Source organism: Mobula hypostoma, chromosome 7 (assembly GCF_963921235.1).
Source record: "Mobula hypostoma chromosome 7, sMobHyp1.1, whole genome shotgun sequence".
NCBI lineage: Eukaryota > Metazoa > Chordata > Chondrichthyes > Myliobatiformes > Myliobatidae > Mobula > Mobula hypostoma.
The window spans coordinates 167,226,478-167,253,423 of record NC_086103.1 but is presented as its reverse complement, the minus strand read 5'-3'; the positions used below and the strand labels follow the sequence as shown (position 1 = coordinate 167,253,423).

At 41.5% G+C, this 26,946-nt stretch overlaps 1 long non-coding RNA gene across 1 annotated transcript in view; it reads right to left on the bottom strand.

Annotated features, from left to right (window-relative positions):
* The window catches only part of LOC134349077 (uncharacterized), a 52,444-nt gene that overhangs the window by 11,052 nt on the left and 14,446 nt on the right, over positions 1 to 26,946 (bottom strand). Inside the window, exons 2-3 of the long non-coding RNA XR_010018580.1 lie at positions 23,683 to 23,816; positions 9,487 to 9,574 (exon numbers count right to left, since the gene is read on the bottom strand). This is a non-coding gene — a long non-coding RNA (uncharacterized LOC134349077). The remainder of the gene's footprint in view (positions 1 to 9,486; positions 9,575 to 23,682; positions 23,817 to 26,946) is intronic.

Sequence of the window (26,946 nt, the reverse complement as noted above, 5' to 3'; positions counted from 1 at the left end):
GCTTAATAGCGCATGCAACGACATGTCCCTAAAGTATAAAGTAGTCCCATATTATACAGTAGCTATAGAATACACTCCTCTGATTGTATTTTAATAGTGTATCAACTGTTTTTTTTACTGGGGCACTACGCTAAACAAATACGTTTACCCTTAGCATACAAACGCCTACCAATTGTTTACTTAGTAAATTAGTAATATCAAATTGTAACAAAGTAACATAATAATATCAAATTATAACAAGCTTTTTTTTTACTTTTGGTCTATGATCCATTTATAGCTCAAGTCTCTGGGGGGACTTTGCCCACTGTGCCGTGCTTCTCTAGGTGATGATTATGTACCAGCGGTAACAGAAGAAATAAGTGAAGCTGTAGCAAAATTAGTCATATTTTGCAAGAGGTGTGATGCATTTTTCGTAGCTTTGGTTTCCATAGTCTGCTTCAAAGATGACTTGCCACCAGCAAAAGAAGTGGCTGGTGATCTGCTGTCTCTGCTAGTTATTCAAAAGTTGGGGCAATCCAATGACTCACAGAAGGACAGTACTTTACCAGTAATCTTTCACCGTTTGATGAAGCAGTTGATCAAAATCCTGTTATTCTTTCCATTGTTCTTAAGCTGCTTTTAAAGTATGGTTTTGTTGTGTCACATACCCTGTGATGGGAATAAAGAACCAGCAGAGATGGAAAACACTTTGGAGTCCAGTATTGCCATAAACTAATAATATTTATTAGTAACTACGCAATACAGTAATATAAATGTAGATAAATCAAACAAGTTGGCAAAGATTACATATATAAAAGTAAATCAATAAGTGTGGAAATATATGTGAAAACCAAGCTTCTTTAAGTCTAGGGGTAAAAAGATACAGTCTTACGATGATGAGTAAAGTTCAGTTCAGTTCGTGGTACTGTGTTGAGTAGTGATGGAGAGAAAGAGAGGGAGAGAGATCTGAGTCTTCAGGTGAGCTGACACCATCAATCCTCGTTGTCCTTCGAAATCCTTTAAAAGTCACCAACTGTGACTTTAACAAAGGGGACCGGTTTCCTGTGGTGGAGCTATCCCCTAGGCGAGGGTGGACACATGGACAACTCCCCACCAGTCAACCCCTTTCCTCTTTTCACTGCAAGAGCGACTGATCGATCTGCCTGATCGATCCTCCAAAACCCTCTTTTTCTGCGGGCACAACAATGCTCATTCAGTGTCCAAAACACGTGTCTGAGGTCTATCATCTGACCTCCTATTTTATCTTCCCGTGCTGAGCATCAACTGTCATTCAAATAACTCCTTCTTCCTCTCTCTGTGTAAGAAAATCACAAACAGCCGAACTGTCCTAGAGAAGTATCAACACGCTGCCGAAAATCATAATATCGAGTGTCCATCAAATAACGCCCTCGGTCACCATAGCAACTTACGAGCTGCTCGGTGCTGTCTCCAACTCAGCAGAAATCCAAAAGTTACTTCCAGTGCCTTAAAGTGACAGTCCAACAGTTAGTCTTCGTCTCTCTCTCTCTTCAAAACAAGATATCGATGTTAAATAACTCTCTCTCTCTCTCTCTCTCTCTCTTTTCAAAAACACAGTTAACAGGGGTAAACGAGCACAGTTCATAGGGGTAATTTAGGATCCCGTCGCAGCTGATATAAGGATTACCTGAAGTGCTATCTGTCTGGATCAAGAGGGAGAATTCCTTCAGATACACATTCAGCACAAGTGTGAAAATACAACAATAGAAACCTTACAGCTTGTTGCCAGAATTTGCCTCTGTTTTGATGCTGTTTCCCAACTTCTTTGTGCAAAACAAGACACATTGGCTGAGGATTCAAAATATGTACGTCTAAAAGAAACTTCCCTGCAAAGGATGAAGTGTATGATTCTCAATGGAGGAAATGATTGGTTCAAGATTTACCTTGTGCGAAAGCTGTTCTATTTGTATGGAATTGATTTTCTCCAAGAGCTTTTAAGGGAAGACCAATTTTCATGGATCTTTCCCAAGGAAATTGTTCAGGAGGAGACGGAGATGCTGGTCTTTTCAGAGATTTAAACTTATTGAGAGTTTGCAGATCTTCCATTATCTGTTCATCTGTTAGCAAGTAATTTAGCTGCGCAGGTGCAGGTTTTTGTGTTTTGTCTGCAATTGGAACAGAGTCATTAGGACTCCTCCTTAGTTTCCCAGTCATTATTGGCTTTGCCTCCATAGAATCTCCTGTGAGTTCCATTGTTTAGCCGTTCATTCTCAATCGTCGTTTTCTTTTCTTCCATCTCAATCTTTTTATCTTCAAATTCCTTCACTGCTGCTTTCTTCTCTTTAATATAATCCCTTTCCACTTGTTCTGTCTCCAGTTGCACAAAAAGCTCTGCATTTTGTACTTTTTCCTTGTATTGTTGACCTAGTTTCTTCATCCTTTTCTAATACTCCTGTAAAGCATCTTCCTGTAACTGCTGTAGCTGTCTTTTGAAAGATGTCAATTTCTCCTGGTACATCTGCTCTTTTACTTGCAGGTAGTCTTCATTATCCTGCTTATTGGCAATCCCTGTCGACCCTGTCTAGCTCCTCCTCGTCGTTGTACTAGTCGACCATAGGTGAGAGGAGAGCTGCGGACATCATCCCCGCCGAGCTGCCCTCCTTTGTTGACACATCTAGTGCCTCAATGGTGTGCCAATCCAACTGGATTTTCCTGAGCCATTCACATCCCAGCAACAGTGGTCCTCCATTTTTCAGTACATAGAGGTTCAGATGCTGTGTTTTATCTCCATAGGTCACTGTCACTTGAATTTTGCCTTCGGAATGCACTTACTGTCCTGTGTTAAGTTTTTAGTAGAAGTTTAGTTCGTTTCAGAGGTATGTGCGAAAACAGTCGTTTGTAGTCGTGTACAGAGATCACTGTTAAAGCTGAGCCTGTGTCCAACTCCATTTTCAGTCTCACACCCGCCACTTGTGGAGTGATCCATATTACTCTTCGATCATCTGTCTCTTTCACGCTGTGAAGTTGCAGACAAGACAATTCACTTTCGTCGGATTCGTTTTCATCAGAACTGCCTTCTTTCATTTTGTGTACCTTATTGTATTTTCCTTTCTGGGGGTTCTTGTTTCTCTGTATTTTGTCCTTTTACTGCTGTTTACTAGCTTTGCATAATCTGCCAGTGTGGCCCTGTTTGCCATAGTTTTTGCATTCTTTGTCTTTAAACCAACAGTCACCAGGGTGATGTGACCTGTTCCCACAACGGTAACATTTCTTTCCTTCGTTTCTGTTCAGTGACATTCTATTTGTAGCGTATTCCAGAGATTTTTGCTGTATCTCTGAAGCACCTGGTGCGGCTGTTTCCGTTGATATTGCAATGATCAGCAACTTCTCTAATGTAAGGTCTTTTTCACCCAGGTGCTTCTTCTGGGGGTGGTTTCACAGTGCATGCCACACACTAACCTGTCCCTCAATGCATCCGATAGACCAGCTCCAAATTGACAATGTCCTGATAATTTGCGCAATTCAGCACAATATTCAGAAATGCTTTCATTTTTGCTCAGATTCAGATTGTGAAATTTAAATCTTTCAGCAATGACCAGTGGTTTGGGGTTTAAATGCTGTTGGAGAGTGTCTACTATTTGCTTGAACATTTTGTCAGCTGGCTTTTCAGGGGTTAACAAGGTCCGTAGCAGGCCGCATGTTTTTGCTCCCATAATACTAAGTAAGACACTGGCTTGCTTTCCATCATTAACATTGTTAGCATCACAATATAACTCCACTCTTTCAATGTAAGTTGCCCAGTCTTCAATGCTACCATCAAATGCTGTAATGGTTCCAATCATCGCCATCTTTGTTATATTAATTTAGCCCCGTTCTCCCTTTTTTTTGACTCACGTGACCTTTTTGCTAGTGCCACAAGCACACTCCATCCAGATGTGTGTGTGTCGCTCCTTTTTTATCTCCTGTCTGGGGCAGCAGACCCTCAGCCCCCAGGGGTCAGCACCAGCTGTGGTCTCGCCTGAATGTGCTGCGGCTCCGACTGTGTCTCTTGGTCTCCCGACGTTCCTGACCCCGGCTGTGTTCCCACTTCCTTTCAGATTCAAGGCCTCACTCTGCCACCATCTCCCGCTCCTTGGCTCATTCCTTGTGCTCTTCCTCCAAGTGCCGTTATCAATTAAAACACAGCGTTCCGATACGATGTAGGTTCATTAACCTCATCGCCAATTTGTTGTGTATGTGGCTGGGTTACACAATAAAGCTATAAATAAAAATGCTGGAGACGGGAGCTAAGTTAGCAGGGTTCTTTACTGACTGAAACCGAACTGAACACACACGTATAGATCAATATGCACCTAACAGCACATGCTCAATACATGCCTAGTAGCACATGCAACGACGTGTCCCTACAACATGAAGTAGTCCCATATTATACAGTACAGCTTGAATATTTGTAATGTGGAGGCAGGTTTGAGGCTCCAATGAGTAAAAGTGAAGACACAGATTTAAAATGGGCAAATTAACTATTTAAAAATTAACAGTGAAACTTTAAACCAGATGTCTAGCTAAATGAGTGTTCCTCTAAACTACTCTAAGCTGCAGTAATAGACATTTGATTATTCTTTAATAATTGACCGGGTACTCAATTAAATCTCCCCAGATTATAAAACTGAAGAACTAAGCATGCTACAAACAAATACTGAACTAAATAAAACAAACACTGGGAGGCCTGTCAATGTCTGCAACACTCTTTCCTAATATCTCCTCAGCAGTGGTTGTGATCTCAGCTGTGGAAGAATTTACAGTAGAGGGTTTGGTGATAATTTACCAAAATTCTCCGGACTCTGGGCAGGTTTCAGCAGATTGGAAGATGGTGAATGTCACGCCACTGTTCAGAAAAGGATGTAGGCAAAAGGCAGATAATTATAGGCCAGTTAGTTTAACATCTGTAGTTGGGAAAATGCTTGAAGCTACAATTAAGGTACAAACAGTAAAACTAGCGAGGCATCTGGAAAAAATGGATCCATCAGTTAGACGCAACATAAATTCAGCAAAGGCAGGTCCCGTTTGACAAAATTACTGGAGTTCTTTGAAGATATAACAAGTGCAGTGGATAGAGGGGAATAGATGGACGTTATTTACTTGGATTTCCAGAAGGCATTCAATAAGGTGCCACAAAAAAGACTTATCCATAAGATAAGGATGCATAGAGTTGGAGGTGATGTATTAGCATGGATAGAGGAATGGTTAACTAATAGAAAGCAACGAGTTGAGATACATGGGTATCCCATGTTGGCAATGGGTGGCAATCAATGGTGAGCGTTGTGCCGTAGGGGTCAGTGCTGGCTCCGCAAGTGTTCACAATAAAAATTAATGATCTGGAAGAGGGGACTGAGTGGAGTGTATCTAAGTTTGCTGATGATACTAAATTGAGTGGAAAAGCAAATAGTGCAGAAGACATGAAAAGTCTGCAAAGGGATATAACCACGAGGAATTCTGCAGATGCTGGAAATTCAAGCAACACACATCAAAGTTGCTGGTGAACGCAGCAGGTCAGGCAGCATCTCTAGGAAGAGGGTCGAGACCCTTCGCCCGAAACGTCGACCGTACCTCTTCCTAGAGATGCTGCCTGGCCTGCTGCGTTCACCAGCAACTTTGATGTGTGTTGCAGAGAGATATAGATAGGTTAAGTGAATGGGCAAGGGTTTGACAGATGGAATACAATGTTGGTAAATGCAAGGTCATCCACTTTGGAAGGAAAAGTAAAATAGCAGATTATTATTTAAATTGTTAAAAAAAGACTGCAGCCTGCTGCTGTGCAAAGGGACTTGGGAGTGCTTCTGCATGAATCACAAAAGGTTAGTTTGCAGGTGCAGCAGACTATCAAGAAGGCAAATGGAATTTCGGCCTCCATTGCTAGAGGGATTGAATTTAAGAGCAGGGAGGTTATGCTGCAACTGTACAGGGTACTGGTGAGGCCGCACCTGATGTACAGTGTGCATTTCTGGTTTCCTTACTTGAGCAAGGATATATTGGCTTTGAAGGCAGTGCAGAGGAGGTTCACCAGGTTGATTCCAGAGATGAGAGGGTTAGACTATGAGGAGAGATTGAGTCACCTGGGACTGTACTCACTGGAATTCAGGAGAATGAGAGGAGATTTTAGAGAAACATATAAAATTATGAATGGGATAGATAAGAAAGTTGTTCCACTGGTAGGTGAGACTAGAACTAGGGGACATAGCCTCAAGATTCAGGGGAGTAAATTTAGGATAGAGATGAAGAGGAACTGCTTTTCCCAGAGAGTGGTGAATCTGTGGAATTCTCTGCCCAATGAAGCAGAGGAGGCTACCTCAGTCAATTTTTTTAAGACAAGGTTGGATAGATTTTTGCATAGTAGTAGGGCATTTAAAGGTTATGGGTAAAAGGCAGGTAGGTGGAGATGAGTCCATGGCCAGATCAGCCATGATCTTATTGAATGGCGAGTAGGCTTGATGGTCCATATGGCCTACTCCTGCTCCTATTTCTTATATTCTTATGTTCAGCCTGAAGCAGGCCCTAGGCATGGAAGAAAAGAGTCTGAGCCTCCCACACATGCTACTCTTATATCCCCAAGTCAGCCGGAACCTGAATCTGATGCTGTGGCATGCAAGCTAACCAATGGGAAAGAGTTTCTGCAATTTTTAAATAGGCCAATCAATGACTGATACAGCAGAAGTGGCTTTTGACCAGCAAATAAGCCAAGGCCCCAGATGACAATATTTTACCTCCTCAATTTCCTCCTGTTGTCAAAACAAAGCCACAGCATGATATTTTAGATGCACCATAGAAAACATCCTATCTGGACATATCACAACTTGGTCTGGCAACTGCTCTGCCCAAGACTGCAAGAAACTGCAGGGTATTGGGGACGCTGCATCTTGAAAACCCTTATCCACACCAGGCACTCTATCTACACTTCTCACTGCTTCAGTAAAGTAGCCAACATAATCAAAAGCCCTTTCACTGTGGACAATTCTCTCATCTCCTACCTCCCATCAAGCAGAAGGTCTCATACCACCTGGGTCAAGGACTGTTATAATCAGAATCAGGATCCGGTTCAATATCACTGGCATATGTTGTGAAATTAGTTGTTGATGGTTGAGTGGAACGCTTACACAATAAAATGGACTCTTCACCTCACAATCTGTCTCATTGTGCCCTTGCTCATTGTCTTTCTGTGCTGCACTTTTCTGGTAACTGTGACACTTCATTCTGTGGTCTGTTTCTATCTTTCCTTTGTATTAGCTAGCGGTACTATGTTGTAAAATAGATGGTTGCAAAACAACGTTTTTAACTGTACCTTGGTACATGCTACAATTATAAATCAATTATCAATTACCAATTTAATTTACATTATAAGGAAAGGGGGAATTCTCCTCACAAATCAATAGGCCAATGTATGGTCACCCTGTGGGAATATAACCAAGCAGCCCAATTTACCAGTTCAGGATCATGCATTTCCTTTCAAATACAATTTCACTAACCAAATAATTTGCTGTTACATACGTCATTGGTTATTGAAATTGAAATGAAAGAGCTTGGCAAGCAGTTCTAAAAATGAATAAAGTTATTTGAGGAATATATAGATCATTAAAGGGTGGAAATTAACTTAACAGTCTAACTTAATTCTCAGACCAAGGGGAGAAATTCACAATCCTCTCCATAACTCATTGCTAACTGGCAAACCTCACACAGAGAAGCCTTGAGAAATTCTGGCAGGAGGAATGCGATATTTTGCAATGTTTCAGAAGAGGCTGAATTTGGAGATTATTAAACTGTGTTCAGTTGGGATTCAAATTGTGGAAACATTTTCCTTCCTTCAGCATTGATAACTCTTTTCCATGTTGAGCATAAGCACTCACCACCAATGTAAATACAAGTGGAAGGAGAGAAAGTGATTGCAAATACGGGGATAAAAAGGACAGCAGCAGAGAAAACTGGGTTTGAATGGCAATAAGACCAATTTTAATAAAGCAACAACTTCAGTAGATTACTTCATAACTAGTATAATGTAGGAAGTGTTTAAATTTCAAAGTAAATTCATTATCTAAGTATGTATATGCCACCTTACGTCAACTTGAGGTTTATTTTCTTGCAGGCATTCACAGTAGAACAAAGGAATGCAACAGAATCAAAGAAAAACAATGCATAAACAAAGAAAGATAAATAACCAGTGTGCAAAAAAGGCAAACTGTGCAATTACAATCCAATAAACAAACAAATAAATAAATAAATACTGAGAATTTGAGTTGTAGAAGCATTGAAAGTCAGTCCATAGGTTGTGTTCAGAGATCGGTTTTGAGTTGAGGTGAGTGAGGTTATCCAAACTGGTTCGGGAGCCTGATGGTTGAAGGGTAATAACTGTTCCTAACCCGGTGGTGTGGGACCTAAGAGTCTTGTACCTCTTTTCCGATGTCAGCAGTGAAAAGAGAGGATGGGAGGGGTCCTTGATGATGAATACTGCTTTCTTGGGGCAGAACTCTTTGTAGGTTGCGCTCATTGGTGGAAAGGACTTCTCCCGTGATGAACTGGGCTGTATCCATTACATTTTGTAGGTTTTGCTGTCCTTGGGTATTGGTGTTTCCATGCCAGGCCATGATTCAAGCAGTCAGTGATACTGTTAGAATGATGCAGTGATAATATATCATACTTTTACAGGTGAGGTGTTGGAAACAGTGGATACAGGGGTATAGAGGTTATGTAAATGTTGAGTTGGAACACTGAACATGGACTCTTTTGATTCTGTATTTTATTTTCTGTGTTTTCACTCATTCTTTCTTTTTGCCATTTGTGTGATTTGTTTTTTTTGGCATGGGGTGGGGGAGGGTTGTTGCCTTTTCCTTTGAATGACTTCCGTGGTTTTAGAAAAACATAGAAAACCTACAGCACAATACAGGCCCTTCGGCCCACAAAGTTGAACATGTCCCTACCTTAGAAATTACTAGACTTCCCCATAGCCCTCTATTTTTCTAAGCTCCATGTACCTATCCAAAAGTCTCTTAAAAGACCCTATCGTATCTACCTCCACCACCGTTGCCGGCATCCCATTCTCACTCACTACTCTCTGAGTAAAAAAACTTACCCCTGACATCACCTCTGTATCTACTCCCCAGCACCTTAAATCTGTGTCCTCTTGTGGCAACCATTTCAGCCCTGGGAAAAAGCCTCTGACTATCCGCACGATCAATGCCTCTCATCGTCTTATACACACTATCAGGTCACCTCTCACCCTCCGTCACTCCAAGGAGAAAAGGCCGAGTTCACTCAACCTGTTTTCATAAGGCATCCTCCCCAAACCAGGCAACCTCCTTGTAAATCTCCTCTGCAGCCTTTCTATGGTTTCCACATCCTTCCTGTAGTGAGGTGACCAGAACTGAGCACAGTACTCCAAGTGGGGTCTGACCAAGGTCCTATATAGCTGCAACATTACCTCTCGGCTCCTAAATTCAATTCCACGATTACTGAAGGCCAATACACTGTATGGCTTCTTACCCGCAGTGTCAACCTGCGCAGCTGCTTTGAGCATCCTATGGGCTCAGACCCCAAGATCCCTCTGATCTTCCTTTTCTTTGTTTCATGGCTGTGGAATGTGGAGAAGACGAATCTCAAATTTGTATATTGCATACATAGTTTGATAATAAATTTACTTTGAATCCTTTGGACATGCAGCAATAAAATGGCTTGTACACATTTACTAACCTCAGAGGTTAATAGAATGATTGGCTTGGTTTGAAGCTATAAACTATGTTTTTTGTTGGACAGCCTTGGAGTACTGACAACAGTCCTGAGCAGTCCATCATTGAAATTGCTGAATGGGCCATTGAGTGAATTATAGAGCAATACAGAATAGATACAGATCCTTTGGAAAAACCAATCTTGCTGGCCACATTGCTTGTCCAGTTAGTCTAAATTTCCTGCATTCAGCCTCCAAGTCCCAGTCCTCCATTACCTATCCCTGTACTTCTTAAATATAAGGTTGCCATGGTAGCATAGTAATTAGCATGATTTTATTACAGCTCAAGGCATTCCTGAGTTTGGAGTTCAGTTCCAGCACCATTCTGTAAAGGATCTCTGTACATCCTCTCTATGGAAGGCATGTGTTTTCCCCAGGTTTCCTCGCACTGTCCAAGGACGTGCCGAGTATGTTAGTTGGTCATTGTAAACTGTCCCATGATTATGTTAGGGCTAATTAGGGTTGTGGAATTGCTGGTGCGGCATGGCTCAAAGGGCTAGAATGGCCTACTACACGCTGTATCACTAAATAAATAAAAAAAATACATATACTCTTGATCTGCTTTAAACACTTTCTCTGGCAGCTGGTGCTAAATGGGATAGACTTCAAACAGATCTAGCAGCCCAAGGCTGGGCATCTATGAGGCCCTGTGGGGCATCAGCAGCAGCTGAATAGTGCTCAACTATAATCTGTAACCCCATGGCCCAGCATATCCCCCAATCTGACATTACCACCAGGCTGGGGAATCAACCCTGGTTCAATGAAGAATGCAGGAGGGCGTGCCAAAAACCACACCAGACATACCTCAATATGAGGCGTCACCCTGGTGAAGACACAATACAAGGCTACTTGTATGCCAAACACCATAATTAGCAAGTAATAGACAGCTAAGTGGTTCCACAACCAACGGATCAGATCTAAACTCTGTGGTCCTGCCACATCCAGCTGTGAATGGTGGTGGACAATCAAACAACTCACTGGAGGAGAAGGCTCCACAAATGCCCTCATCCTCAATGATGGGGGAGCCCAGCAAACTTGCGCAAGAGATAAGGCTGAGGAATTTGCAACAATCTTCAGTGCTTAGTGCCGAGTAGATGATCCAGCTCAGCCTCCTCCAGAAGTCCCCAGCATCCCAGATGTCAGAATGCGCCAATCCAATTCACTCCACGTGATATCAAGAAATGGCTGAAAGCACTGGATACTGTGAAGGCAATGGGCCCAGACAAAATCCTGGCAAAAGTCCTGGAGACTTGTGCTCCAGAACTTGCCCCGTCACCAGCCAAGCTGTTCCAGTACGGCTACAACACCGGCATCTACCCGGCAATGTGGAAAATTGCCCAGGTATGTCCTGTACACAAGAAACAGGACAAGTGCAACCCAGCCAATTACCGCTCTATCAGCCTACTCTCAATCATCAACAAAGTAATGGGAAGGGGTCATCAACAATGCTATCATGCAGCACCTACTCGACAATAACCTGCTTACGGATGCCCAGTTTGGGTTCTGTCAAGGCTACTTAGCTTCTGACCTCATGACCTGCTCAGTCCAAACATAGAGCTAAATACCAGAGATGAGGTGAGAGTGATAGCCTTCAACATCAAGGCAGCATCAAGGTGTCATAGTTAAAATGGAATCAATGGGAATTAGGGTGAAAACTCTTCACTGGTTGGAGTCATACCTGAATCAAACAAGAAGGCTGTGGTGGCTGGAGGTCAATCATCTCATCCTCAAGACATCACTGCAGGAATTTCTCAGGAAAGTGTCCTAGGACCAACCATCTTCAGCTGCTTCATCAATGATGTTCCCTCCATCGAAAGATAAGAAGTGGGGATGTTCACAGATGACTGCACAATGTTTTGCACCATTTGTGACTCCTCAGATAGTGAAGCATTCATAACCAAATGCAACAGGACCCAGACAATATCCAGGCTTGGGCTGACAAGTGGCAAGTAACACTCGAGCCAGGCAAGTGCCAGGCAATGATCATCTTGAACAAGAGAGGATCTAACCATTGTCCCTTGACATCCAGTGGCATCACCATCACTGAATACCTTACTATCAACATCCTGGGGGTTACCATTGACAGGAAACTGAACTGGTCTGGCCATATAGACACCATGGCTACCAGAGCAGGCATCCTGCAGTGTAACTCACCTCCTGACTCCTCAAAGCCTGTCCACCATCCAGTACAAGGCAGCCCACTTGATTTGTACCCCTTCCACAGGCATCCAACATTTCCACCATCAATGAACCTTTGCAGCAGTGTGTACTATCTACAAGATGCACTGCAACAACACACCAAAGCTCATATGGCAGGACCTTCCAGATCCACGACTACTACCATCTAAGAATGAGAACAGCAAATATCTGAGAACACCACCGCTTGAAAATCCCTCATCAAGGCACTCACCATCCTGACTTGGAAACATGTCACTGTCCCTTCATTGTCGCTGGGTCAAAATCATGGAATTCCCTCCCTAGTAGCACTGTGGGTGTACCTACACCTCAGGGACTGCAGCCGTTCAAGAAGGCACCACCTTCTCAAGGTCAACTAGGAATGGGCAATACATGCTGGCTCAGCTGGTGATGCCCACATTCTGTGAATGAATAAATTTTAAAAAAAGCTGTTTCCACTTTTTACATATACTAACCTTTTGCTGGAGCAAGTGGGGGGAGGGGAACTTTGAGGTTCTTACGTTTTTCTGTCATTCATTCTCTTGATTTTTTTCTCTGTGTTTCATGGATGTCTGTGATGAGTAAGGATTTCAGGTTGCATACTGTATACGTTCTGATATTAAATGGAAATATTGAACCCCTGTGTGAAAAAGTTGCCCCTTGGGTCCCTTTTAAATCTTTCCCCTCTCACCTATGGTGCTGGTTTCCTACCCTGGGGAAAATTCTGATACCATCCACCTTATCTACACCTCTCATGACTTTAAACACACATTCTCCCATACTCTAAGGAATAAAGATCTAGTCTGGCCTACTTCTCCCTCTAGTCCGGGTAACATGCATGTAAATCTTCTCTGCACACTTTCCAGTTAAACCACATCTTTCCTATAAGCAGTAGTTCAAGTGCAGCTGAACTATGATTTATACAATTGCAAAATAATGTCCCAACTTCAGAAATAGCTCTATTTCCAGCTTTAATGTCTTCATTTTTCCCGTTTAGGGTTCTTGTGAAGACCCTGATCAGGAGTTACACGCTGATTTTGTTTTTTTGCGGAAATGAGACCCATTCTAGGGGTTTCAGGACTGGCCTTTGTTCGGCATGCCAAGGGCCCTGTTTGAATTTGGAAGTCCAAGAAATCGGGGCTCTGGAGACGGGCGGATCAAGGGTCAGTGTCACGGCAGGAGACCCGTGTATCATCGGGGGAGTCGGGATATCTGCTGTGGGCCCGAAGACCCGGGATCTTTGTGATCTTCAGGCACAGAGCTCGAAAAAAATGACATACTGGATTTTTAACATCATAAACCAGTGAGTTGTTTGTTGTGTCTCCTTGCTCACTGGGAAAATGGAGACACCTTTTCCTCCCTTATTAGGGAGAGAGAGAATCTGTGGTATGTCGAATGCCGGGTGAAATGCGAAGTCTCTGGGGTAACACAAGTCTGTGTCTTTGTTATTACTTTGCTCACGCTGAGTGCTCGGTGACGGTGCTGATGCCTACTTTTATTTTGCCATTTGGGGGAGGGGGGGTTGTTGCTCGGTGCAACTTACGCGCAAGAGGGAGCGGAGTTGGGGGGACCTTTGGGGTTCTTACGTTTATCTGTCGTTCGTTCTTTGGGGTACTTCTCTGGTTTTGTGGATGTTTGCAAAGTAAAAGCATTTCAGGATGTTTATCGTATACTTCTTTCTGACATTAATTGAACCTTTGAACTCCTTTGACTGATGAAGACCAGTCTCCGAAACACCTTTTGCACCACCCTGTCTACCTGTAATGCAGCCCTCAGTGAACCGTGCATTTATACTCCTAGCTCCATTCATCATACCAGTCCTACGCTGGTCTGACTTTCCAAATTGCATCACCTCACATTTACCCGCATGAAATCCATTTGCCCACTTTTATAACTGATAAAGATCCCCCGGTATCTACGATAACCTTCTTCATTATCAACAATGCATTCTAATTTTGTGTCACTGATCAGGCCTGTGCATTCACATCAAGATCATGTAAACAATGAGTTAAGGATTTCAAGACCAACTCCTCTGGCACACCACTTGTTACCGGCCTCCATTCCAAGAAATAATCTATAAGCACCACCTTCCATTTGTGCTCTTCATCTTATTTCCACATGGTTTTTTTAAAGATCTTTTGTCATGTTAATTGACAGTGTACTCAACATAGTTAATTGTTCACCAGTTTCTAGCATTTTTCTGGATTTCTTAAAGTCTGCAGTAGTTAAACCCCTATTTAAGAAAAATAATCTAGACTGTTTAGTTTTGGATAACTTCAGATCTTCACCAACCTGCCATCTTCTCAGTAAAATTTTAGAAATCGTTTTTCAATAATTAAGTGATTACTTGAATAGAAGTTCTATTCTTGGCAGGTATCATTCAGATTTTAGATCAAATCATAGTACAGAAACTACATTGCTTAAAGTAGTTAACGACTTAATGGCTTAATGCAGGCACCAGTTAACATAGTGTTTTGTTTTCTTAGATTTGAGCGCAGCATTTGATATTGTAGATCACAGCATTCTCATAAACCACCTCAGTTAATGAGTAGGTCTTTGTGGTACTGCCTAAGCTGTTTTCAATCTTATGTAACAGGGAGAAAATTCTTTGTTAGCTCTGGTGATTGTGTGTCTAAAATCCACAATAGTGCGTTTGGTGTGCCACAGGGATCAATTCCTGGCCCGTCGTTGTTCTCATTCTACATACTCACATTAGGTCAGATAATTTCAAAACACAAGGTGAAATACCACAACAATGCAGATGCCACAGAATTGTAATTATGCCAGATGCTCCTGAGGCTCTAATCCCTCTGGTCCAATGTTTTATGAGCATTACAAAATGGATGGGATCGAATTGTCTTAAGCTAAATAAGGAAAACACACATATTATGGCTATTGGTAGCAATAAAGAAGTGTAAATCTTAGAAATGAACTTGATCACCTGACCTTACCAATCAAGCTAGAGGCAAAGAACTTAGACATTATTATTAAATCTGAGTTGAATTTCACATCACATATTAACCATCTTATTAAGATTGCCTTCTTTCATTTGAGGAACATTGCAAGAGTTTGATTTCTTATAGCATCTCAAGATGCAGAAAAATTAATACATGCTTTTGTTTTTAGCTGATTAGACTACTGTACTGCACTCTTTTCAGGACCACCTCAGAAAGCTTTAAATTGTTCAAAATGCAGCAGCAAGAGTCTTAACCAAAAGAAGAAAATTCAAGCACATTCACTGGTTTTGGCATCATTACACTTGCTGCCTGTGCCCTTTTGGGAGCAAGTTTAAAATACTCTTAATTTGAATACAGGGCTCTGAATAGTCTAGCTCCTCCATACATTTTAGATCCGTGAATACTGATGAGCTTAGTGCGCTTAGAGACAAGCACAGACTGGTGACTCTAAGCATAGCTTAGAGACTGCTGATGCATGTTGTGTATTTAATATTTCAGTAATATTTGAGTAATGTTGTAAATATATTGTTTGAGTAAGCATTCTTTATTTGTTTGACTACTTCAGCATAGGTTATATGTAAATCTGCACGAATTACATACGTCATGTAATTCATGACATACGCCAGCATGTGAGCACACTTCACTTAAAGTGAAAATCGAAGTTCTAATCACATTCTGGATTCTTCGTATTTTTATCTTAAATTAGTTTTATGTGTTAGAGTTACAAAACATTGCGGTGGCAGCCAGAAAGTTTTAAACGTATGCAAGATGACTACCTACCTATTGATAGCAGTGAGAAGTTTGACTTAAAATAAAAATGCAGCAAAAAACATTTGATTAAAAGAAAGCAGTGCAGCACATTTTCTTCACAAAAGGGGAGATGATCGAGTAAGAAAAAAGGCAGAAAATGAAAGAATTCATGGGTTCATAAACAATGAATACCGGGTGATAATGATCATGAAAAAAGAGCATTAATGAGAAGCAGGTATCAGTTCTGTTGAGTGCATTGTAATTGAAGGCATACAGTTTGCTTCAAAGTTTAACTGTTCCAACCAAACCAGATGAAATGGGCTTTGCTGATATTGTGAATGAACATTTAGAACTGAAACCATTGTTGATTGCAAAATGCTTTGGGTTTCATAAGCAGAATTAAAAGGAAAGGGAGTCCATTTCAGCATGTGTGGCTGAATTGAAGAGATTGAGCATTGTCAGTTTGTTAGTGGACTTAATAATGCACTGAGAGATCATTTAGTTAGTGGAATCTTACAAGAAAGCATTCAAAAACAGCTCCTAACTGAAGCACAATTTACATTTAATGGAGCAGTGGAAATTGCTGTATCTATGGAAGCAGCAGCTACAATTGAGTGGCAGTCAGGAACAAAAATGTGCGTAAACAAAATTGCAGCATCTAAACAGAATCTGGCCTGGTCGAACAAACTGCGTTATCGTTGTGGCTGGGGCTTACATACACCACATCAAGGCAGATTTAAAGGCGAAACTTGCAGAAGATGTAACAAAATAGGACACATACAAAGAGCATGTTGGGCAGACAAAAATTAACGAACCGCACAGGGAAGAAAAAAAAAGATTAAAAGCCAAGTCGCAGTTTCAAAAAGAGCACTAATCTGCATGCTGCTGATGAAAAATTGGACAATGAGTTGGCTTTGTCAAAGGCAGGTCGTGCCTTACGAGCCTGTTTGAATTTTTTGAGGATGTGACTAAGCACATTGATGAAGGCAGAGCCATAGATGTAGTGTATATGGATTTCAGCAAGGCATTTGATAAGATACCCCATGCAAGGCTTATTGAGAAAGTAAGGAGGCATGGGATCCAAGAGGGCATTGCTTTGTGGATCCAGAACTGGCTTGCCCACAGAAGGCAAAGAGTGGCTGTAGACAGGTCATATTCTGCATGGAGGTCGGTGACAAGTGGTGTGCCTCGGATCTGTTCTGGGACCCATACTCTTCGTGATTTTTATAAATGACCTGGATGAGGAAGTGGAGGGATGGATTAGTAAATTTGCTGACGATACAAAGATTGGAGGTTTTGTGGATAGTGTGAAGGACTGTCAGAGGTTACAGCGGGACATTGATAGGATGCAAAACTGGAATGAGAAGTGGCAGATGGAGTTCAACCCAGATAAATGTGAGGTGGTTCATTTTAGCAGGTCAAATGTAATGGCAGATTATAGCTTAAATGTTAAGACTCTTGGCAGTGTGGAGGATCAGAGGGATCTTGGGGTCTGAGTCCATTGGACACTCAAAGCTGCTACGTAGGTTGACTCTGTGGTTAAGAAGGCATACAGTGCATTGGCCTTCATCAATCATGGGATTGAGTTTAAGAGCCGAGAGATAATGTTGCAGCTATATAGGACCCTGGTCAGACCCCAGTTGGAGTACTGTGCTCAATTCTGGTCGCCTCATTACAGGAAGGATGTGGAAACCATAGAAATGGTGCAGAGGAGATTTACAAGGATGTTGCCTGGATTGGGGAGCATGCCTTATGAGAATAGGTTGAGTGAACTCGGCCTTTTCTCCTTGAAGCGATGGAGGATGAGAGGTGACCTGATAGAGGTATACAAGATAATGAGAGGCATTGATCGTGTGGATAGCCAGAGGCTTTTTCCCAGGGCTGAAGTGGCTAGCATGAGAGGGCACGTTTTAAGGTGCTTGGAAGGAGGTACAGAGGAGATGTCAGGGGTAAGCTTTTTACGCAGAGAGTGGTGAGTGCGTGGAATGGGCTGTTGGTGACGGTGGTGGAGGTGGGAATGATAGGGTCTCTTAAGAGACTCCTGGATAGGTACATGGAGCTTAGAAAAATAGAGGGCTATGGGTAAGCCTAGGTAACTTCTAAGGTAAGAATATGTTCTGCACAGCTTTTTGGGCCGAAGGGCCTGTATTGTGCTGTAGGTTTTCTATGTTTCTATGATTAGAGTGATGCAAGACTGAGTAGATTTAATTGTGAAAACTAACAATAGACAAGCAATATAGCTTAGACCATAAGACCATAAGACATTGGAACAGAATTAGGCCATTCAGCCCATTGAGTCTGCTCCGCTATTTCATCATGGCTGATCACAGATCTCACTCAAACCCATACACTTGCCTTCTCGCCAAATCCTTGATTGCCCTGACCAATCAAGAAATGATTAACTTACGCCTTAAATATACTCATGAACTTGGACACCACAGCAGTCTGTGGCAGGGTATTCCACAGATTCATGACTCTTTGGCTAAAAAAATTCCTCCTTACTTCTGTTCAAAAAGTCGCCCCTCAATTTTGAGGCTGAGTGCTCTAGCTCTGAATACCCCCACCATAGGAAACATCCTCTCCACATCCACCCTATTAGGTCTTTTCAGCATTCGGTAGGTTTCAATGAGATCCCCATGCATTCTTCTAAATTCCAGTGAGTACAGGTCCAAAACCGGCCAAGTACTCCTCATATGTTAACCCCTTCATTCATGGAATCATCCTTATGATCCTCCTCTGGACTCTGTCCAATGACAACACATCCTTTCTGAGATATGAAGCCCAAAATTGTTGACAATACTCCCAGCGCGACCTGACTAGTGTCTTATAAAGCCTCAGCATTATCTCCTTGCATTTATATTCTATTCTTCTTGAAATAAATACCATTTATTTGTCTTTTGTCTTCTTTACCACAGACTCAACCTGCAAAATTAACCTTCTGGGAGCCTTGCACAAGGACTCCTAAGTATATTTAGACCTCTACTGTTTGAACCCTCTCTCCATTTAGATAATAGTCCGCACTATTTTTCCTTTTACCAAAATGCATTATCATATATTTCCGAACACTGTATTCCATCTGCCACTTTTCTGCCCATTTTTCCAATTTCTTCCATGCTGACTTTGACTTATTTTATCAATAGTCTCCAAGTACCCCAAAACCTCATCCTTAATAATAGACTTCAACAATTTCCCAATCACTGAGGTTAGGCTAACTGCCTATAAATTCCTTTCTTTTGCTTTTCTCCCTTCTTAAAGAGTGGAATAACATTTGCAATCTTCCAGTCCTCTGTTATTTCTTCAGTAACCTCTCTCAGGACTCTGGGATGTGGTTTATCTGATCCCGGTAACTTACCCACCTTAAAACCTTTGAGTTTGAATTCACTTTTTCCTTTGTAATAGCAATGGCACTCATTCCTGTTCCCTGACCCTCATGGACATCTGACACACTGCTGGTGTCTTCCTCAGTGAAGACAGGTGCAAAGTACACATTAAGTTTATCTGCCATTTCTTTGTCCCCCCATTACTACCTCACCAGCATCATTCTCCTGTGGCCCAATATCAACTCTCACCTTCCTCTTGCACTTTATATAATTGAAAAAGAAATATTTTTGTATCCTACTTTATATTATTGGCTAACTTGCCTTCATATTTAATCTTTTCACTTCTTATACCTCTTTTAGTTGCCTTTAGTTGGCTTCTCAATCATCCAACTTCCCACTCACTTTTGCTACCTTTTATGTTCTTTCCTTGGCTTTTATGCTGAACTTAATTTCCCTTGTCAGCCATGGTTGCCTACCTCTGTCATTTGAGAACTTCTTCTATGGGACATATCTATCCCACACTTAATGAACTATTCCCAGAAACTTCAGCCATCTCTGCTCTGCCATCATCCTTACCAGTATCCTCCTCCAATCCACCTGGGCAAGCTCCTCTCTCATGCCTCCGTAATTCCCTTTATTCCACTGCAATACTGATACATGCAACTTATACTTCTCCCTCTCAAATTTCAGTATGAATTCAATCATATTGTGATCACAGCCTTCTAAGGATTCATTTACATTAAGCTCTCTAACAAGATCTGGGTTATTACTCAAAACCCAATCTAAGGTAACCCTTCTCTGAGTAGGCTCAAGTACAAGCTGCTCTAAAAAGCAATCTCATAGACATTCAACAAATTCACTCTGTTGCGATGCGACACCAACTTGATTTTCCCAATCCCCTTGCATATTGAAGTCCCCAATTACAATTGTGTCATTACCCTATTACTTGCCTTTTGCAGCTCCTTTTGCAATCTCAACCCTACATCTTGTCTATTTGGAGGCCTATATGTGATTTGTTATATGGCTCAGAATGTTGGACAATGAGGAACATGAGGAAACGAATTGTAGCAGCAGAGATGTGGTTTTTGAGGAGGATTCAAAGAATATCATGGATGAAACGAATATCTAATGAGGATGTCATGAGCAGAGCAAATACAAAAAGAGAAATAATGTATGAGATCATGAAAAGACAACGTAACGTCATTGGACATGTGATTAGGAAAGAGGAGTTAGAATGCACGGTAATTATGGGAAAGATTGAAGGAAAGAAAGCAAGAGGAAGACAAAGACAAATGATGATGGAGACAGCAGCCAGAGAACTGGAAATGAATACCAATGAATTGATCCACTTGACCTGAAACAGGAGTGTGTGGGCCATGGCAGTCAAAGCTCAAACTGGGCACAGCACCTGATGATGATGATGATTCCCATAATGTTTTTTTTACTTTTGTGGTTTCTTAACTCCACCCACAAAGATTCAACATTCTCTGACCCTATGTCACCTCTTTCTAAAGATGTAATTCCATCTACTACCAACAGAACCACACCACTGCCTATGCCTTCGTGTCTGTCCTTTTGATACAAAGTATATCCTTTGATGTTAAGCTCCCAGCTATGGCCTTCTTTCAGCCATGACTAAGTTATGCCCACAATGTCATACGGACCAATCTCTAATTGCGCCACGAGTTTGTACACCTTATGCCGAATGCTATGCACACTTAAATGCAGCACCTTCAGTCCTGTGTTCTTTGCCCTTTTGAAATTTGCCTCTGTGGTACAATCTAATGCTTTGCTCTGTCTGCATTTGTACCCAGTCATTGGCATGTCCATTCTTACATTCATGTTAACATCCATCATCTACTTGTAAACCTGCTGGCTCATCCCTCAGCTCCATCATACTGGTTCCCACTCCCCTGCCATATTAGTTTAAACCACTCCTTTTCTGGTCTCTTTGTATTTTTCTTTAAAACTAGTTTTTTTGGTGTTACAAAGCATAACAATGTGGCCTTTAGCTCTTATGCACCAAAAGTCTGGAAGACTCTACCAACTGAGATGTGCCAGGCTAGAACTGTACTGTGGAACATTTGAAAACACTTCTAAAAACCTACTTTTTTAATTTGGCCTACTTATCTGATTACTTAATATCTGCTGATGTTGATTATATTTATAGAATTTGGTATATTCAATTATACTTTATCCAATGTAATGTTTGTTTTTACTTATGATTTTCAATTTTGTCTCTCTTTTTATGACTGTATTGATGTATTGATCTATCTTTACAATCTATGTAAATCACTTTGAGCCTGTATCTTAATGTATGACAAGTGTTTGTACTGTAAATAATGACATTATTTTTAAGTTATTATTACCCTCTGCTTCTTGCATTTCATCTAATTTTGAATCCACCCTCCAGATTCCATCAGACTGAACCTTGTAGATCAGTCTACCTCATGGGACTTGTTAAACTCTTATATTCTGTTAGAGTTATTCTGTGAAGTTTACAAAATTAATTGGTAAATTGTTAAATTGGGTTATATTATTGTCACAGGTACTGTGAAAACTTTGTTTTGCATGCTATCCATACAGATAATTTCATTACAGCAGTCAACAGAGTTGGTAATCAGTAACAGAATGCGTAATAAAGTGCTACAATTACTTAGAAAGTGCATTGCAGGTATAGAATAAGGTGCAAAGTCCAGAGTGCATCTCATTAGGGGACCATTCTCTAGTTTATTAATAACTTAATAGAGCTGGTGCTCAGTGTTTTTCAGGCTTTTGTATCTTCTGCCCAGTGAGAGGGAGAAGAAAAAAGAATGTCGGGGGAAGGTGGGGGTCTTTGATTATTATGACTCATTTTCTGAGACAGCAAGAAGAATCTATGGAAGAGAACCTTGTTTCCGTGGTGTCCTGAGATGTGTACCCAATGTGTACCCAAACTCTTTGCAGTTTCTTGCAGACTTTGTTAGAGCAGAATCATTTGAGAGTGATAGGGGACAGGATGGTGGGCTGAGGATGCCAGTGTTGAGGATAATTGCAATGGAGGTGTTACTGCCTGTTCTTACTGACTCTGGCCTCTTGGCCAAGAAGTCAAGGAACCAGTTGCAAAGGGATGTGAAGAACTCAAGTCTAGGAGTTTGGAGATGAGTTTGCTTGAAATTATCTTGACAAAAATAGATCAAATTGCTGCTTCTACATTAAACTATTGTTTCTGATGAAGTAGACAGCCAGTATCCTTTTGCAAGGTCAGAAATATCAAGTACTTGAGGACATGCATTTAAAGCGAGAGGGGGAAAGTTTAAAGGAAGCATGGGGTATAAGGTTTCTTTTTGCACAAAATGTGGTAGATGCCTGGATGGGCTGTCATGGGGAGTGATGGAAGCAAATATGACAGTGGTATTAAGAAGCTGTTGGACAGTAAGGGTATGGTTTATTAGGCAATACCGCTTTGCTGGGTGCCACGATAGCCTAGCAGTCAGCGCGACGCTATTACATCTCGAGGTGTTGGAGATAGTAGTTCAATTCTAGCATCCTCTGTAAGAAAGTTTGCACGTCCTTCCTGTGTGCACTGGAGTTTCCTCTGGGTGCTGCAATCTCCTCCCATAGTCCAAAGACATGCTGGTTAGTAGATTAACTGGTCATTGTAAATTGTCCTGAGATTAGGATAGGGTTAAATTGGTGGGCTGCTGGGCAGCACAGTTTGGTGAGCCAGAAGGTTCTGTTCCATGTTGTATTTCTAAATATAAAAATATAAATCTACACACGAATATGGAGGGATATGAATCAGTTTTGTTCAGTAAGGATTTAGTTTAGTTCTGTTTTGTGTTCAGCATAGATATCATCGGTTGAAGGGGCTCTACTCTTCACAATATGGGAGACGGAAGGCAGCAAAGCCCGCTTCTGGGAGTATGTGGTTCCACAGGTCACAGACCACACCTCATCTTTCCGGAGTGCCACTGGAAAATACACACTGAAATATGGAATACTCTTACACTACAGCAAATAATGTAAAACTTTATTTTAATTCTAGGAGTGATATGTATTTATTAATCAATGTTATAATCAATGAAAAGGCAGAAGCAGGAAAATGTAAATTTTTCATTAAATTGCTGAAAAGGTTTGAGTAGCAGAGTGGTCCACACCTGTTGCTGGGCTCCTATGGCCATGTGCTAGTTTGAGAGCTCACAACAATGAGTCCGGACTCTATCCAGGGGAGGCAATAAGCATGTTCTCTTATCACAGCTACCATCTGGAAGCAGATATGGGAGCCTTAGGTCCCACACTACCAAGTTCAGGAGCAGTTATCACCCTTCACCGATCAGGCTCCTGAGCCAACATAGAAGACTTCACTCACCTCAACCCTGAACTGTTTCCACACCCTATGGACTAACTTTCAAGAGCTCCATAACTCATGTTCTCAGATTGATTGATTTATTTATTTATCTTTATTTGTGCAGTTGGTCTTTGTTTCCTCATTGGCTGTTGGCCAATCTCTGTGTATAGCTTTGCATTGATTCTATTGTATTTCTTTGTTCTGCTGTAAATACCTACAAGAAAATAAGTCTTAAGGTAGTATACTGTGACACATACATACTCTGATAATAAATTTACTTTGAACTTTGAACCCTGTAACAGAAAGTGAACTCCACTTGGGAGGCTTCTGCCAAATATTTGGAAAAATGTCTATACTACCTCATGGTATCAAGGAAGAGAAAGTCAGGAGAAGGAAAAAACTCCATTAAAATGGGGTGTTTACCTTGCTGTATCTTTACAACTACTTCAAAAAGGATAATTATAAAATATAAGAAAGTTTTGCCCAATGGTCTTGCAGCTCCTGAAAACATCTTCCACCTCAGGCTGAGGAACTTCTCTTTACTCTAACAGTAAGATCTGCAAAAGAAAAAGCAGAATATTCATTAGTTTCTTACCTAGAGTATTTAATATTTGCCTGTCACCTCCATAGGCAATGTTTTGTCTTTCCTTTCTAGTTATTCCATCTCTGCCTACCATTCATTCCTGTATGATCCAGTCTCATTGTTTCCATCACTGAATTAATCCCAGTTGCATTGAACAGGGTTGGTTTCATATTTTTATTATTCATATCTCACTTCAGGTCTGCCTTCTAGTCCTAACAACACAAGTCAAACAGCCCACGCAATTCATGCTTTTTAATATTTATAGATGTGCATTATAAACCCCTTCAATTCTTCAATACAAAATGTAAGCATCTCTCATGAATTAGAAACTTAGGGGTGAGAAATTCACTTTGGTGTTGTAAAATATCAACAACTAGGCTCGAAGTTTGGCAGTAAGCACCCTCAATCTCAAGACCTCTGAAAGATCGCCTGATCAGACATTGGCCCTAATCTGGGCAACAATCTACCGTAGACATAAGGTTTTGACATATCTGAAGAAGGAACCAAAGTTTTAGTTTGGGACTTTGCTATAAAATTGGCTGCCAGAAATAGTACAAGATTCGGATCTGTTATGACCAGGGTTCCAGGCAATGGTTTAGACAAGTCACTCAAATCCTTCCTGGAGGTGCTGATCTCTAGTGCTATGATACATACCAGGAATTCACTCATATTATTGAAACAGAGATCAGGCCTGGCAGCTACCTGCTTTTCCTCCTGCCCTCCTGGGAATGCTATTAATCCACCCTTTCCATCTATCAAATGAACTACCACCATGGATGAGCTGGTGAGGAGATATTTTTAGCAGCACATCACAGGGAATAATGAAATAATTTCTCGAGGAAATAATGAAAAAAAACATGAACCATGAGAGTGGGAGTGGGAGTTTTTGTGATCTCCCTTTTATTTATGTGAGCTCACAGCCCCAGGGATGTTCCAATTACAGACCACAGTCTTGGCCCAGGCTAAGTGTGGTGATGAGGTGACCTCATCTGCCCCATTGCAGTGGCATCCATTCTGATCCTTTCTCTTGACAGAAATCTTCTTTGCTTTAAAGCAAACCTCAATCTTGGTAAGTGGGTTAATCTGAGCGGACAAATTTTATCATAGAAACCATAGAAAGCATAGAAACTACAGCACAGAAACAGGCCCTTCTTGGCTGTGCCGAACCATTTTCTGCCTAGTCCCACTGACCTGCACACGGATCATATCCCTCTATACACCTCCCATCCATGTATCTGTCCAATTTATTCTTAACTGTTAAAAAAGAACCCGCCTTTACCACCTCGTCTGGTAGCTCATTCCATACTCCCACCACTGTCTGTGTGAAGAAGCCCCCGCTAATGTTCCCTTTAAACTTTCCCCCCCTCACCCTTAACCCATGTCCTCTGGTTTTTTTCTCCCCTTGCCTCAGTGGAAAAAGCCTGCTTGCATTCACTCTATCTATACCCATAATAATTTTATATACCTCTATCAAATCTCCCCTCATTCTTCTACGCTCCAGGGAATAAAGCCCTAACCTATTCAACCTTTCTCTGTAACTGAGTTTCCCAAGTCCCGGCAACATCCTTGATGTTTGCACTCTTTGCACTCTTTCAACCTTATTTATATCCTTCCTGTAATTTGGTGACCAAAACTGAACACAATACTCCAGATTCGGCCTCATCAATGCCTTATACAACCTCATCATAACATTCCAGCTCTTATACTCCAAAAGCTCTCTTTACGACCCTGTCTACCTGTGACACCACTTTTAGGGAATTTTGTATCTGTATTCCCAGATCCCTCTGTTCTACTGCACTCCTCACTGCCTTACCATTAACCCTATATGTTCTGAGTTGGTTTGTCCTTCCAATGTGCAATACCTCACACTTGTCAGTATTAAACTCCATCTGCCATTTTTCAGCCCATTTTTCCAGCTGGTCCAAGTCCCTCTGCAGGCTCTGAAAACCTTCCTCACTGTCTACTACACCTCCAATCTTTGAATCATCAGCAAACTTGCTGATTCAATTTACCACATTATCATCCAGATCATTGATATCGATGACAAATAACAATGGACCCAGCACTGATCCCTGTGGCACACCACTAGTCACAGGCCTCCACTCAGAGAAGCAATTCTCTACCACCACTCTCTGGCTTCTTCCATTGAGCCAATGTCTAATCCAATTTACCACCTCTCCATGTATACCTAGCGACTGAATTTTCCTAACTAACCTCCCATGCGGGACCTTGTCAAAGGCCTTACTGAAGTCCATGTAGACAATATCCACTGCCTTCCCTTCATCCATTTTCCTGGTAACCTCCTCGAAAAACTCCAATAGATTGGTCAAACATGACCTACCATGCACAAAGCCATGTTGACTCTCCCTAATAAGTCCCTGTCTATCCAAATGCTTGTAGATTCTGTCTCTTAGTACTCCCTCCAATAACTTACCTACTACCGACGTTAAACTTACTGGCCTATAATTTCCCGGATTACTTTTTGATCCTTTTTTAAACAACGGAACAACATGAGCCACTCTCCAATCCTCCGGCACTTCACCTGTAGACAGCGACATTTTAAATATTTCTGCCAGGGCCCCTGCAATTTCAGCACTATTCTCCTTCAAGGTCCGAGGGAACACCCTGTCAGGTCCCGGGGATTTATCCACTTTAATTTTCCTCAAGACAGCAAGGACCTCCTCCTTTTCGATCTGTACAGTTTCCATGATCATAGTCATAGTCATAGTCATACATTACTAATCCCAGGGGAAATTGGTTTTCATTACAGTTGCTTCATAAATAATAAATAGTAATAGAACCATAAATAGTTAAATAGTAATATGTAAATTATGCCAGTAAATTATGAAATAAGTCCAGGACCAGCCTATTGGCTCAGGATGTCTGACCCTCCAAGGGAGGAGTTGTAAAGTTTGATGGCCACAGGCAGGATTGACTTCCTATGACGCTCAGTGCTGCATCTCGGTGGAATGAGTCTCTGGCTGAATGTACTCCTGTGCCCACCCAGTACATTATGTAGTGGATGGGAGACATTGACCAAGATGGCATGCAACTTAGACAGTATCCTCTTTTCAGACACCACCGTGAGAGAGTCCAGTTCCATC